The sequence below is a fragment of the Arctopsyche grandis genome, chromosome 10, assembly GCF_051622035.1.
Source record: "Arctopsyche grandis isolate Sample6627 chromosome 10, ASM5162203v2, whole genome shotgun sequence".
NCBI classification, from domain to species: domain Eukaryota; kingdom Metazoa; phylum Arthropoda; class Insecta; order Trichoptera; family Hydropsychidae; genus Arctopsyche; species Arctopsyche grandis.
In genome coordinates this window covers 18,789,450-18,806,603 of record NC_135364.1, presented here as the reverse complement: position 1 = coordinate 18,806,603, position 17,154 = coordinate 18,789,450, and positions in this window count along the sequence as shown.

Here is a 17,154-nt window from a genome sequence, read left to right as displayed (position 1 = left end):
ATATTGTAGATGGGTACCTACTATGAACAAGTGTACATACATATGTATTTATATCTCTTGAGCTAGTATCGCCACCCAAAGTTGTCATTTAATTACGGGAGATTTTCACTCGTATGATCGCCGTTGTGAAAACGTACTTAAACCACAAAACGTAAAAATTGAAACGATCTGAAATTTTACGGTCACTTTATAAATTTCGATTGTCCTGTTATTAATTTTAGTCGAATTTAAATTATTTTCGACTGTTTCGAGCAGCAGAGCAGCTAAAACATATATATTCTTAGATCATCGACTTAAAAGAATATTTCGTTAAAATAATGTACATAATATAAATATGTATAAAAAGTACTACGAATATTTAAAAAAATTGTAAATAGGTTTTTGAGCTCTTTTTCCTATTATGATGTGCACACTAACAACAAAATAAGATAAAAGATACTATAAATACTAAAGAAAAAAATATTAAATAGAAAATGATCACTAAATCAGTAGCTATTACAAAAGACCTAAGATGTATTGGAAACATAATTTATGAAAAATAACAAGCGTTTAAAAATGAAAAATTAAAAAAAAGTCCTTGTATCGCTTTACTGATTATAGTCATCCAACATTAAATATATTAACAATAGTATTGCTAAACGATAATACTATCGATGCTTCACAAATATGAATGTTTAATAAATTATATTATATTGATGCTTCACAAATATGAATGTTTATAGTATCAAAATATACAAAAACAGAATGTTATTTAAAATGAATTTGCAGCTATATAAAAGAAGAAAAATATCTGCCAAAATTATAAAATATTATAAAGTGTATATTGGACAATAAGTGCTCGTCGACCAGTGGATGACCAGCACTCTGTTTAATTAGCAATCGGGACTCGACAACCTATGAGTGAGCTACGTTCAACAGCCAATGAGGTTTCACGACTAGTTATTTATTATTTATTATGTATTATTATTATTTATTACATATGTATTTATTATTTATTATTATTTATTATTTATTATTATTTATTATTTATTACATATGTATTTATTATTTATTTATTCACAATTTCGCCATAGTTACATTACAGATCAGCTTCAAGTCGTCACTATGGCTACACAAAAAGAAAAAATATATACAGATAAAAATGGAACATGGTACGATCCCAAACTAAACATGTACATAGATCCAAGATTTTGTGATGAACATACATACATATGTACGTTTAGTATAAAAAGCCAGTGAATTTCTCCGTTGATTCATTCCAAGCTAGCTATCCAAGATGTAAATAATTAAATTAATTCCTTCTACTACTAATACTCGCCGCATCTAAAAACCCCTCCTCGGGTCTACGCAACAATATTTACATAAAAAATTAGCAATCAGTCAATTAAATAAATCAACCATATGACAATCTGAATATTATCCCCAGATTACCATAAAATATCCCCCGTATGAAATATTCTACATATTCACTACCCATGTCCTTTCCTTCTTTTTCATGGAAGATTACCCTTCGCAAGACAGTCCTATAAAATTCTGCTACAGATAAAACCAAATCGTTCAAATTAAATTGATATGCATTTAAAAATCATGTTTAATTAAGAATATCCCACATGTTGAGAAGCACTTGTTAGTAAGGAGTGGGCGGCCGCGCGGATCAGTCGGGCAAGAAACGCGGAGAGAAGGGAAAAACGGGCCGAAGAAAGTATGAATCGTAATGTGTGTTTGCACGCGTGTGTATGAGTGTATATTAGTGGGTGGGGGTGGTGTCGGGAGGATGTGAGGCGGTGAGGGGGTTAACATCGACTGTTTTATATGAGTGGGTGGATAATGGGTCGAAAGCGAAATGCAGCAGCCAAGAATTGCTCCCTGCATCCACAAGATATGAATTCCAATGTTTATTGAACGCGAATGAGGAGCCAATTACCAACTAAACCCCCCACAGAATACACATACGAATATTTTTATGTACTTTTTTCCGCATTTTTACTGATTGAAAGTCTGGGGTTGGTGAATTGAAATGTTTTCCTACAATCGTAAAGTTTTGTGGTGAAATTTGTATATGAATTTTCACTCAACTGTTTATCTTTTAAAATATAAGTAATTATATTATTTTAATATATAACAAATTCATAGAGTAAACATGTTTTGATTTAAAAAATAATTAATGTGGATCAATTAAAAACATACATACATATATTGTATGTATGTATTTACATATATATATTCTAAATTTATAATAATGCTTATATTATAATTCAGTACAAAATAATACATCATTAAATCATCAATTCATAATTAATTATTGGAAATCATATTTTACTATATTTGCATAATATTTCATTTTTATGATTTATGTACATATGTATGTATAAAAAAAACAAAATTTATATAAATGTTAATTCTAAATTTACTCACCTTATTGTAACACAGGATTCATAAATACATGCATACATACATTATTAATTATTATTTACAAGCATTAATTTTTTCATTATTTCATTAATTCTTAAAAAAAATCGACATCTCCATGACGTATTCAATTATGTATGTACGTATGAACATATATTGTAAACTGTATTGTTTTGTTATTTATTTTTATTAAATAGGAATGATAAGGTTAAATAAATATATGTACTATAGGTAAACATATTACATACATGCCGAGCACATCACGTGTTAATTACTAATCTTTGACTATTTAAATTATATTTTTTTTACTTGACCTGTATTTTTCATTATTTGGACCATTAATTTTTATTCAAACTAGTTTAGTACTATTTCTCAACTTAATTCAACTAATCTCTCAATGCAATGTACATACATACATATGTATCCATACAACATATGTACATATATGTATGTGTACCTAATATACATAAGTTTATTTAAAGCCAAGCCTAAAATATACCTATACATACATATACATATAATATACACATTAAAATTAATTATCAACAACGCACAAAGTATACTACCTACTAGCTTTTAATTAGTATTAATTAACCCCCTCCCGGCCAAAAATGCAATCTATTAATTAAAATATATTGTAGCATATTTATCGAAGTGTGGCGCCATCTTTTCGGTAAAATCGGGGGGGTGGACGGGGATGGGGTACAGATGGGGGTAGAGCACACACCCTCTCGCCGCGGTGTGCCGGCGCTTCTATACCCAAATATAAGGATATAAAATATAACGTAAGAATAATAAGAATTTTCTCTGCTAGGCTCTGATGAGTCTTAGCAGAAGGGGGGCATGGTGGTCCACCCAGACCTCCCGAATTTTACGCGCCCTATACCCCCGTCTCCCCTCGGCGGCCTCCCCCCGTCCGCTCGCTAAAAAACCACCCCCACCCTTTTGTATAGCCCGTTCGCGAAGCGCGTGTCGAACAATAACCCTTGATTGCACCGCATGCTCTTACATTAATTGTGTTTTATATTAAAAATCATTCTCGCTGGGCATTGTCAGTAATGCGATCGTGTTAAATTAAGTGAAGTTTGTATCAGAACTTTCCATACGACTTTTTAAGTTGAATGAACTTGAAATTTTGATACATCGATAGTTTTACGTATTATACATATGATTGCTTATTACAAGAGACGATAATGCGTATTTGTTTCGATGAAAAAAATTAAACAAAAAAAAACACTTTTGAGTAACAATAAGTCATTTTCCAATCTTTTTATAATTTATGGACGTATTTATTTTGTTATTTTTTTTTCATTTACATATATATAAGCCTCCTTCCCCCCCCCCAAATGAATAAATAAATAAATAAACTAACCACATATGTATTGACGTTTCGTGATGTATGAATTTATCGTCCCTTGGGAAGGTTACGCTTCTAAAACAAACAACTTAAAAGTGGAAAAAAGTTCACTGGGGATAATTATTAAAAAATTGTAATATTTATATTCAATCATGATCTATTTGAATATTTAAAACGCTTTTTTAAAAACAAATAAAATTTTATAGCGTTAAGGACACAATATGTATGTATGTATACGTGAAGATAGTGTAGTATACAGGTGAATTACCTTACTAGATACCCGATATCTGATACGTAGTATTTTTTGATAAAAATAAATATTTTTTCCGACAATTTCCACGTAACCGTAGTATAGAATCTGTAGAGGGTTGCGACTGGGTGGGAGGGAATGGGGTTAGGTGGTCGGCCGGGGGACCCGGGGCTTACCTAGGGCCGATATAAAACATCGCGCGTTTTAAATCTTAGCAAGGGGTTGTGTGGCCGACTTCTTAATCAATATAAATTATGAACGCTGCAGGAAATTAGCGGGAAAAACGGGGAAAACGGAGAAAACGCGAGACGAGCCTTTCAACACTGTCGGCGCCCGGCGATCGGAATTATTCACGCCGGCTTATAAATTCAAATAGAGAGAACACGCCGAGCCCCCAAAAATATTAATTAACAAAACTCGTTCGCTTTCACTCGGAAAATTTTCTACAATTCCCTCCAACCCTTCCCCTCTCCCCCCCCCCCTCTTTTCTTTCGAAGCACCTTTGAACATGAGTCGTTACGTTTCGTTTCGTACGTGTGTGTAATCGATTTCAAATGAGCAATTCGAAGCCGTTTTATTGCCTAACGAGTATTTTTCCATTCACTTGCCAAATTCGCAATTTTGGTTCCAGGAGGACCAATTATATTACATAGCATTAATTATAAAATAAGAAAAAAATCCACAATTTTGTGGACGAATTTCGTTATAAGAAAAATGATAACTATCCATCGTTCAACTTTAGTTTACCTTATTAGATGTTGAACTTTAAATATTTTGGAGCAGATCAGGTATAGATTAAGACGGTATAATAAATGATAAGTTTTGATTTTGTATTAATTACTAGTGGTTTTACCCGACTTCACTCAATATTTGTAATATTAAACCGCTTAAACATAACTAATCTAATAGTAAACATTTTATTAAATTTATTTGAATAGTTTTATTTCATATAAATTTATTTGAATACTTATTTGTTTTTTTTTATTAAATTGACTGTCACGAACAAACAAACACTGTCTCTTTCGAAGTTATACATATGTATAGCAGAATCCGGCGTCTGCGCCCCCGGAACCTTCGCCCCCAGAGGCTTCGCCCTCGGCGGCTGCGCCCCCGGAGGCTTCGAACCCGGAGGTTTTGCCCTCGGCGGCTGCGCCCCCGAGGGCGAATCGAATCGAATCGCCGCCTATGAATCGAAAAAAAAAATCGAATTTCTCGTTTACGAACGAAGGTTACATACATACATACATAAATACATATGTATAAGCAAAGTCTCTTTCCGAATTATATATTAGATAATTTTCATATAAATGTATATGTTAAGACTACTTTAAAATAACCAAGTGTCAAATTTTATGAAAGAAATATAAAATATACCAGTCCTTCATTATAAATTTTACATAGTTTTGAATTACACGTTGTTTTTTTCGAATCAAACCTACTCCTTAAATCAAACGAAAACTATTCATAACAAAAATTCGCAGTAATCCTTTCCGTTGAAATGATTATATGTACCTATACATATAATGGAGAAGTATAATGATTTTTCTCAAGCATAATTCACGTTTGAAATAGTCATACTTATGATGATGATATGCACATAGTATGTACATATGTATGTATGTGTTTATACAGTTTTCTAGATAAATTTTTATTTTAGATTTAAATGAAGCATTATATAATATATGTACATATAATGCCTCTTTGTGATATTATTATATGTATGTATGTATGTAGTATAAAAAATTAAAAACTAAAACTAAATAATATTTCAACATCGTTTGATTGATTTGTATTCTGTAAGTTTAATTTTTTTTATATACATATTTCAGATATATTTTTTTATGATTCAGATCTGATTTCGAAAAGACATTAAAATTGGATCTTTTAAAACTAATTCCCTTTCTCATTGTGTCGGTATATCGGTCGACGAAGAGTTAAATAGTTAATTATGCGAAATTAAAAGGTGGGTCCGGATTTTGCGTCGTTTTTGATTAATTGCCTATTTTGGTTTTGACGCTTTTCAAACTTTCACTCGATTGTGAAAACAGAAGTATTTTTCAGGTTTGCTCCCTTAATTTTAAGTAAGAAAAATATATACGTATAAATTCCATCCAAAATCCTATCCTAAATGCTACCGTAATTAATTGCTTTTGAATGAAAAGTATTAAGTTATTAACTCGAAGAAATATATCTTTGATAAAAAAAGAAAATCCTTTCTAACTATGTATTCATACAATTACATTATAAAATATATTCAAATTATAAAGTTAATTGCATACGTATGATTTCAAATAATAAAAAAAAATTCCCTAGTTCAGATTTGGGTAAAATTTACGACGCTGTATAGTGGGGCTTTTTTCCCCAGTTTAAATAGGATTAAGTTGAGGATTAGCTATAATATGTAAATTTGTATATAAATGTACAATTCATATGTAACTCAAGCATAAATAAAATGTAAAACAAATGAAGAGCAGACGAACAAATTGTGAATTGTTCAAATGATGTTAAGATTGTAGAGGTCAATTTGGTTGATAAATTTAGGCAGATTTGTAGAGCTTTTTAGAAGGTGACTGATCACAATGATATAGTTATTGACAATGACTTCTTATATAGGTATTCTTCAATCCATTGGCCCATCCCAATTCTCATCACCTTTAATTGTCTTCTCCAGAAATTGACTTGTGTGATGAGACATATAAAAATAATATTTTTTTCCAAGCGAAAATAAAATAACACGTTTAGTATTATACGTATATATAATAATATGTACATATAAAACAACAAAAAATGCAAAAAAATAAAAATTTAATTTACGAGCGTGTATCGGTCGCGCTAGTGCGAGGCATTATTTTTCTTTAGCCCGGTTGAAACTTATATACGGCAAGGACGCGATGGATTCTCTCCCGCTTGTCTTAATCGGATTGTACCGGGTCGGAAGGGGGGATGAAGGGGAGCATGGGGGGAGAGAGGGAGTGCGCGGGGGATGCAAAACCCGCCGGGGGGGGTGTCTCCCGAGAGGAGAGGATGAGGAGATGGAGGTGTTACTCAGGAGAGGTGAGGGGGTGATGTGGAGGAGATGGGGGGTGGACGAGAGGGGGAGAGACGGGGAAAGAAAGACGCGTAAAAGAAAAGATTCATCTATACACTTATATATTTTCTTATTCTCTTACAGCGGACGGGGCGTCTCTGATAATTATGCACACGCAGCTGTGTTGGTGGGGCGCCGTGTGTGCGGCACACCCTGTTCACCAAGTTTCTCTTTTTTTCGAATACTTTCTTGGTTGCTTGGAGTCATTGTACCAAATGATACTATGGGACACTTTCGTTTTCATCTCCTGTGGAGTACGAAAGTGTAACCTTATAAATTTTGGATATTTGAATATAGTGCTTTGGGTGAGTTTTGGGGAGGGGTCGATTTTTTGAAAGATTTTTTTTCTTTTTTTACAAGCTTTTAATTAGCTTCACTCTGTTAGTTCAGTGACATTCCTGCCCGTCAACAATTCGTGATTTCATTTTGAACCACTTCCACTACATATTTAGATCGCTTTGATATTCCACCGACATATGGGGGTTATTTTTAATTAATTCTCTATTGAGACGCTTCAATTAAACTGATCGGAGCATGAATGATAGAAGACCATACATTAGTGTTCCAAACGGCAAATTATCAATGAAGAAACTCAAAAGAACGTTACTCTTAAAATTCCATATTGCAGTAGCACCTAACGAAAACAAAAGAAAAAATAAAAAAAAAACCTCAGAAAGAGGATTTGACAAAACTTTATAATAAGCTTACTGCTATTAAACGTCACCGTCTTTAAAAATTTCACAAATATATAAGTATTTATTACGATTATTTTTCACCGTGAAACTATAAAAATCGATTGAAATTTCCATCGTTGACCAAACCGCGCAAATTTGCAAAGTTTCAAAAAGATCGGAAATTTAGCTCAATCGTTTGAAATTTAGCTCAATCAAACATAGAAAAGCCTTGTAAAAATGAAGGTATACAAACATATGGACAGATATTCTAGAAATTTGAAGTAGAACTCTAAGACGATTGGAGGCTGTAGAAGTGAAGTGATGGTTATGTTTTTACCAAAAATAAATTTAATTAGCTACATATGTATGTAGGTGCGCACACATCGGGCTGTCCAGTTGGTCCGGACCACCCCTCAAATCAGTCGATCTAATATATAATTTGGAAAGAGACTTTGTATATATGTATGTATCCTTGGTTCGTTCGTCGTCCGTAGATCGGTGACGTCATCGAACAAATGATTCGATATATTTTTTTTTCGATTCATAGACGCCGATTCGATTTTTCGGGCAAAGCCCTAAACGGCAATTGCTCATGGGGGCGCAGAGGGGCGAAGTCCAAAACGGCAATAGCTCATGGGGGCGCAGAGAGGCGAAGCCCTAAACGGCAATAGCTCATGGGGGCGCAGAGGGGCCAAGCCCTAAACGGAAATTGCTCATGGGGGCGCAGAGGGGCGAAGCCCTAAACAGCAATTGCTCATGGGGGCGCAGAGGGGCGAAGCCCTAAACGGCAATTTCTCATGGGGGCGCAGAGGGGCGAAGCCCTAAACGGCAATTGCTACTGGGGGCGCATAAGGGCGAAGCCCAAAACGGCAATTGCTCATGGGGGCACAGAGGGGCGAAGCCCTAAACGGCAATAGCAATAGCTAATGGGGCGCAGCCGCATGGGGCCCCGAAGGGGGCGCAGCCGTCATCGAACAAATGATTCCATTTTTTTTTAAAGGGCAAAGGCTCAGGGGGCGCCGAGGGGGAAGCCCTAGAAGGCAAAGGCTCAGGGGGGCGCCGAGGGCTTAAGCGGTTTATATTATAAATACTGAGCGTAGCCGGGTAATACAGCTAGTATATTATATTTTGCATTTTTATTTATTTATAATTTTGCCATATTGACATTACAGAACTGCCTGAAGTCGTCACTATGACTGAACAAAAAAAATACAATAATAAATATAGATTCAAAACAAAATAAGATAAGAAACAAAGATACAGATAAAATATTATAAAGTAGAGATAGACCACTGGTTTACCATAATTAATCGCCTGATCACGCGTTCGTGCCAAAAAGGCATCGACCAATGAACTATCTGTACTGAGAGTATATGTATATTGTGCATAAATATTCGCCGGTTTTTTTCCGTGATTCATTCGGAACTGGCTCGTCGATAGAACAACAATAAACTACCTCTACCACCACTCCTGCACCTTTCACTCCGATTTCGGAAACCTCTCTACACGTCTACGATATAATATCGAAAAAACATATTAAGAAAATAAATAAATTAAAGTTAAAAATTAAATAAAATTCTTAAAAGTTCTCATCTTTGTTTTCAGAATGAGCACCTACCAAAGGGGATTAATTGTTTTAGTGCAGAGTGTAAATACCGAATCCCTGTTCATTTATGTACCTACTAGTTTATGACTTTTTATTATTACTAGCCTCTTCTTAGCTCGCTTTCGATTTTTTCGTCTGACGAAATTTGGGTTCTTATCCGATCGTTTTGAAACTTTGCAATTTTGCTCGGTTTGGTCATCATTATATGTGGAAATCAAATCCGCCATTACGATGGTGAAAAATAATCGTAATGGACACGTTTGAAAATACTCAATTATCGTTCTCGGTGACGTCTATCAGAATTGATCCACACTCTTCCGATCGTTTTTTCCCTTTTCGCCACCCTCTCGCTATGTCAGTTTTTAATTGTTTAAACGCTTATGACCTGTTCTTTCTTCACTCTATCTATATATGTACATATATAAAAATGAATGTCTTTGCGTCTCGAATAGGCTCCTAAACCACTGAACCGATTACGATGGAACTTTCAGGATTTGTTGTATGCATTTCCGGGATGATTACTGTGAAAAAAAACGGGAATGAGTGTCATTGCAACGCAATAATTTCAAATGTGTTCGCTGCCTGCGTTTTCCGACAAATGGGAACGGGAACGGGAATTGCATGCGTTATTGTGGCATTGCAAGGCATGCCGGGTTCAGCTAGTATTTTATAAAATTTGCATTATAGGCTCTCTTTATCTCTCATATATTTTTACTTCACTCGTAGGTTATACATACATATATAATGATTGTTAAAATGAATGTTATTTTTAATTCTACACGCGCGATAGTGAAAATAAATAAAAGTTTTTAAAAGATGAAATGCTATTCTTGAAACTAATCATATGTATGTATGTCACCCTAGATTGGACCGCCCCTAAAAAAACATCGTGTGTGCCTGAAATTAGCTCATTTCTAAAGTAAAATATTGGGGAGAACGCAACGAAGGTATTTAACCTGAATTGTTGAATCAAGAAGTCTTCGAAATAACACAATAAAATTTACCAGTTCCAGGTCAAATTCTAAATGAAAACATGTACTATATCGGACTCAAACCACTAGCTGATTGTATCGAGACGTAATTGTATATAATAACTGTTACATATAAATTGATATAGACTCTAGTAAGGAACATATGTACGAACAATCAGTGTAATGTCAGATGACAGACTGCGCATGCGCATCGAGTGAAGTGTGACAAAATAAGTAGTTTATATGCATACTTGTGATCCGGTGCACACTTGATATAAAGCGAATTTTCAAAATCAGTAAATAGGAAAAAAGATCACTCACCCTAACCCAATTATCGAACTAGATTGGTACCGCTGCCTCTTCTTAAATCATCTCTGAAGAGCCGCAAACGTGAACTCGAACAACTAACTGCCCAATATGGTGGCATTGAAGAAAATTACAAAAACAAAAGAACAATTAAAATCAAATTAAATAACATAATACTTAAGCGCATGCGCATTGACTGTCAGTATGCGTGACAAATAATATTTTTTTTTATTTATTGAAAAATCAACAGACAACAGGATGTACATAGATAAGTATAAAAAAACAAATGGTAAATATATAATATATGTAACATCCGAGTCCAATAACAGATTTTTACAAAAATTATAAAAAAATGAAAAAGATAAATATAAGGAAAACAAATGAAAAAGAAAAGAATAAAGGCTTTAACATGACAAAATATGTAGAACATTGCATAATTAAACTATAGTATTAAAATATTGGAAAAAGGTTATAAAATAGAATATAAGAAGAAATTGAAATTTACAAATATAAAACAGATGAAAAAGGTAAATACAAAATAAACAAATGAAAAGGAAAAGAATGAAAGCTATAATATGATTAAATAGCACATTACATAACTAAACTAAAGTATAAAAATATTGGAAATATTGGAAAAAGGTTATAAAATAGAATAGGAGAAGAAATTAATCAATCGGTCAAGATTCTCTTGATGTTAGACCTGAATTGATGTAGGGAAATACCAAATAGATCAACCTCATTAAGCTCTCCGTTAAACTTACGATAAATGCGCTGCAGATAAGAATATTTTTGGGAATTATTATTGAAAGGATCAAGTGAAAAGAGTGCAACGCGTCTAGAGTACCGAACTGGGATTCTGAAATTAACCTTATTCAGTAAATCAAAACAATCAAGGAAACCATTTATGAGCTTAAAGTTATACTACACTAGTGAAAATTTCATCGGGTGTATTAAACAAAACTTGATAATTTTCACTTTAAAGCGTGTTCATAGAAAACTCAATGGAGAAGTGAAAATTTTTTTGCGAACACCGTGCAAGAAAAGCACTTTTCTCGCGAATGAATAACAAGAAGTTGTAATTAGAAACTCCAGCACGCACTCTATGGGTACACCAACACACGCACATCGACACATCTTAACGTCTACAAAAAACACAAATATATATATATATATATATATATATATATATATATAAATATATATATATATATATATATATATATGTAGCCACAGAACGTTTCAATAATATTGATGAAACATCCACTATATACATACATACATTCAAATCCATGCATACATCCATATAAGGATTGTAAATAGGTTTTTGAGCTCTTTTTCCTATTATGCTGTAGATTAATATTAGAAAAATATAATACTATGATTACTAACCAAATTAAATTAAATTGTAAAATAGAAAATGATCAGTAGATCAGTAGCTATTAAAATAGATATAAGATGTATTGTGAACATAATTTCGTAATAATAAATAGCATTTAAAAATCAAAATACATCCATATGTATACTTTGAAAATGATTTCATCTTCGATTTTTAACGATAACTTTAAGTTCGAACACCCTGTTGATTTGTCAATTTCGATAATTGATTGATATAAATAAATCTAACATGTAGAATGTAAAAATTGAGGAGAGTGGGGAGTAAATCGAAAGAAATTTTGGTCGGACAAACCACTCCATGAACAAAAATAAAAATCCCATTTCACGCACCATCTTGTCGCCTCTTCAGCATTTTCTTCATTTCGAGTACTCTTACTTTTTCGTCCCCCGCGTCCCCCTTTTTAATTATCCCTCCCTTCCGGTGAGTGTAACAATTTTCCAAATAAAACATTGAAAATATTATTAAAGATCTTTGCGGATTATTTTTTTTTCTGTACCAAATTATCGAAAACACTGTATTTTATTTTTCATGGATTTGTATATTTACTGTATTTACATATTTTAATTTAATTCTTCGATGGGCATATACAATTTTTTTTCTTAACTGGTCAAAGAAGCAGTTCATAAATCATGAATTGGAATCAAACTATCATCAGAGTACTATAAGCAAACTTAGGCGGCCAGGATGCTTTAACTCACAAAAAATGGTTCACTATTGTCAATTACTATTGTCGACCTTTTTGCTTTCTTGCTTTGTAGACAATAGGGAACCATTTTTTGTGAGTAAAAGCATCCTGGCCCCCTAAATCTGGTTATAAACAGAGATCAGCGGACAAGTTGCTTTAACCCACAAAAAATGGTTCACTATTGTCAATTACGATTGTCGACCTTTTTTCTTTCTTGCTTTGTAGACAATAGTAATTGACAATAATGAACCATTTTTTGTGAGTAAAAGCATCCTGGCCGCCTAAATCTGGTTATAAACAGAGATCGGCGGACAAGTTGCTTTTGCCCACAAAAAATGGCTCACTATTGTTCTACAAAGCAAGATAGCATAAAAAAAGGTTGATAATAGTGAACGATTTTTAATGGGAAAAACAAACATGTCCACCAATCTGGTTCTAACTTATAAGCAATCAATTATCTATGTACCTAGACTCAGACAATGGCTAGAGTCCAAATTGCTACCTGCGTCTACTTTATAATCTGTCCGCGCTAGAAACAGGCCTACCTTAACGTCACTGTTACACGGTCACGATCGCTTATCATAATTTAAACTACATAACAATCTTTTTTTTAATTGCAAAGATTTTTTCAAAAAAAATCATTTTAAATTTAGTATTTTAAAACCAATCAAAAATTATAAACTTCCAATCATTCAGCAATCTATTATTATTACAGTTGATTTCATACCAAAAGTTAGACCTACATCCATAAGTTCAAGATTAAGCACCCTTTTTCTCAGTTTATAAATACTCTTTTAACAACAGTTTGTTGTACACCTTCATAATTTTGCAGTGAAAGTGACTGGGTAAAGTTTGAAATTATTTTCGCACAGATTTTTCACGTTTTTGTGTCGAATTTTCAACACGTTCAACTGATGGGTGCTGGGTAAACATTTCCTGGGTGGGTGGGCAAACCCACCCATTCCTTACATACAAGGGAAAGTAATTAAGAGTCAAGATTTCGCGGGGCCTAAAACAACGCGTTTTCGTTGAGGAAAAAAAACTGGGGAGAGAAAGTACTGCACAGTGGCGTCGAACAAAATTAAAACAAAAATCAAACATGATATTTAATATTTATAAACCAAGTTCAACTGTAACTAAATTAGGGAGTAGCTTTAGTCTTAGTTCTTCCACATACTAAAAATAAAGTATTCAGCCTACGTTGCAAAATCCGTAGTACAAATATCCGTTAAGTGTGAAAGTCTTTCTAATAGTCATATTTTTTCTCACGTAGAAAATTATAATGTTTAATTGCTAATAAGTCAATAGCAATTTTCATATGTTGCAATATCAATATTATATATATGTATGTACATATTGACAATTTTTTACTATTTTTACTCTCGTACATTAATTAATACAGTGAAAAAACATTTTTGAAGAACGGGTTCACGGCTTACTTTACATTACAGAGTGCAACGATACGGCACAATATTGCTTGTGTCCTATCGTCGAGCTAATGTTGTCGCAATATGACGGTTCCGAAAATATCTACATGTATGCACATAGCAAAACCCTTCGTTAGTATACGGGTGCACTCGCCACTATGATGTCACGTCATGCGTGAATATTTCAATGGACAAAAAATTGAATTCTGGTTTCGGTAACATGTACTGCTGTATAATATGAATAGATCATGTCGGTTAATGCTGTTTCGGGTAGTCACATACACTTACATACAAATGTAGAGTGTAAAGGACTATGTTTTTATGAAGTACAAGAACATTTCTCCGACTGTCAATATAAATAATATAATTTATATATTTAGGATATATATTCAATGACCACGTGCCGACTATGAAGTCAGGATTGGACGTGCGGCACTGAAGGCTGCGTCCCAAGAAGGGGGTGACTTGACGAAGGAAAAAACGCAACTTTTAATTTATTTTTGCAACGTGCGCCATTTCTTTAATGTCATCCTTAGGACAGAACCTGGCTAAGCTCGAATATAATACTTCGAAATGCATGGGCAAACCCTTCTATACTTATTTTTTACGACAACGATCAATTCAATACACACCCACCTACAATAATTCCCATTTTAATAAAAAAAAAACCAGAAAGCTTCTCTTATTAAAAATAATATTTAAAAATTTATGAAGGTATTGAACGAAGGCAGGGGGCATTTTTGTTTGACGGACTTAATCGGTTGGATTTTTAGGGTAACGTTTTCTTAGGTTGGAGAATTTTCATTAGACTTAAAGGGACCCTTGACATTTGAACGATGTCAACATTAAGCGAAGGGGTTGATTTTCGCCATGGGGCCAAATTAATTCAACGCCAAAACCTGAACGAAAATTCCATCTCGTGTGACGTCCTTAAATCCGCAGAGTAATCATTTTTTCTATTGAATTAAATGTAAAATATAAACACGTTCAAAGTATCAGCCGTTGACAAGTTATTTTTCCCCCACTCTCTTCAACAAATGTATTTTACTGCAGATACCTACATACAGTGGCGGACTGGCCATACAAGCGAACATGCCCGATGGCATGTGGGCCCCACTTATGTTAGAAAATATGGGCCCTTAGTAAAATTAAATAACTTTTTAACTATTTCACGTGTGTAAAAAATTATAGGATATTGCACTTTGGGACCTAAAGTTTGGGTATTTCAACAAAACAAATTTCTTACGATATACACAAACAACTAATACCTGCTTTAACAGCCCAAGGATCGGTTAACTTTTTTTATTAGGCTCGAAATGTTAGTTTCAACATTTGTGTGGGCCCTTTTGCTGGGCCCATTTCTAACCTCAATATTATATACATATATACCAATACCTATGTAACAACTACCTTCTGAAATAAAAATGGGAATAAACAAATTTCCGTGAATAATATAAACTGAATTGCTTAAAACAATTTTGATAGGACGATTCATCATCAACCAGCGATTTAAATTTACTTCATACTTTCAAAATAATATTTGATTATACTTCGACGATATAGTAAGATTTAAATACACAATTTTAAACAGTTTCAGAATATAAAATCTATTCGTAATCTAGACACATCCATGTATATAGAAATATAGGATAGGGGCCCCCTCCCCAAAATCCCGATTTTCGCATGATCACAAAACTTTATCTATTGTTATTACGTACATATTTATGTATAAAGATAAAGTGAAAAGTGAAATTAGAACAGACAGTCGGTAGAAATTAAGTTAATTGATAGTTTTTTAGTGACTCAGTTTGATGGTCGATTTTTGTTGACCGTGTGAAGATTTTTAGAAAAAAATTTTCGCCTGCGGCACTTTTTTCGCTTTTTACATAATATTTTTTTCTAATTATTTTATTAAAAATAAGCTTATTTTTTTCATATTTTATAACTCAATAAGGTGTATGCAAAGAATATTTTCCATTTTTATTCCGATATAAAAAAGATTTTTTGAAAAAAAGTTCAATTTGACCAATCTTTGCTTGCGCCCCCCAAGAAAAAGCTGAAATGACGTCCCTGATTGTTTTCTACCGAAAGTAAAAGCCGCTTTTATGCCGCATTATTTTATGATGCATTCTATTTACCTAGGACAAGGGTTAAAAAGAAATATACAATGTAATTTATGGATCTATTTTGCTTTTGCCATTTTTCTTGTACATAAATTTGTTTATTCCCGTTTTTGAAAATTTTATTTTTTTTTTACCCTTGATTTTTAGCGTGATGGAAAGAAGAAAATTTTGTTATATGGGGGGGGGGGGACAAATTTTTTTAACCCTGGCATGCACTAATTTCAGTCCCAGTCCGCCACTGCCTACATACATATTATATTTTGTCGAATGAAGGTGGTTAGCCACCGCAGTCAAAAGCTTACTAATCTACAACAGTGACAATCTATCAAAATGGGTAGTTTCATCCTGAAAATAAAGTACATATAATCAGAGTCTACCCTTTAATTACTCGGTAAATAGGTTCAGAAAAAAAAACGTAAAAAATGTAATAAAAAATATAAACATAAAAAAAAATTATTTCTTTTATAAAAACGTTACTCTGTTTGATGTTTTCTTACACTTTAATTTTTTTATATTTTTACTTTTTCTTCCGCAAACAATATAATATATTTGTTATTATAGGAGGGGGTGATTTAAATTACTTTCTAATAATTAAATTTTCCAACAAAAGTACCAAAATTGATACGGTGTCAAATAATTAATTTCCTTGTCTAAACTAATCCTTACGTTATTCGTCGTATTTTATTAATCGCACTAGTCGTTTTACCCGGCTTCGCTCGGTATTTCTAATATAAACCGCTTTAACATGGGTAATCTAATAATAAATAAACAATAAACATTCTGAAACTAAAATGAAAAAGGAATCGGGATTCGGAACTGAAACAGGAATCCGGATCCGGAAATGAAAAAAGGATCCGGAACC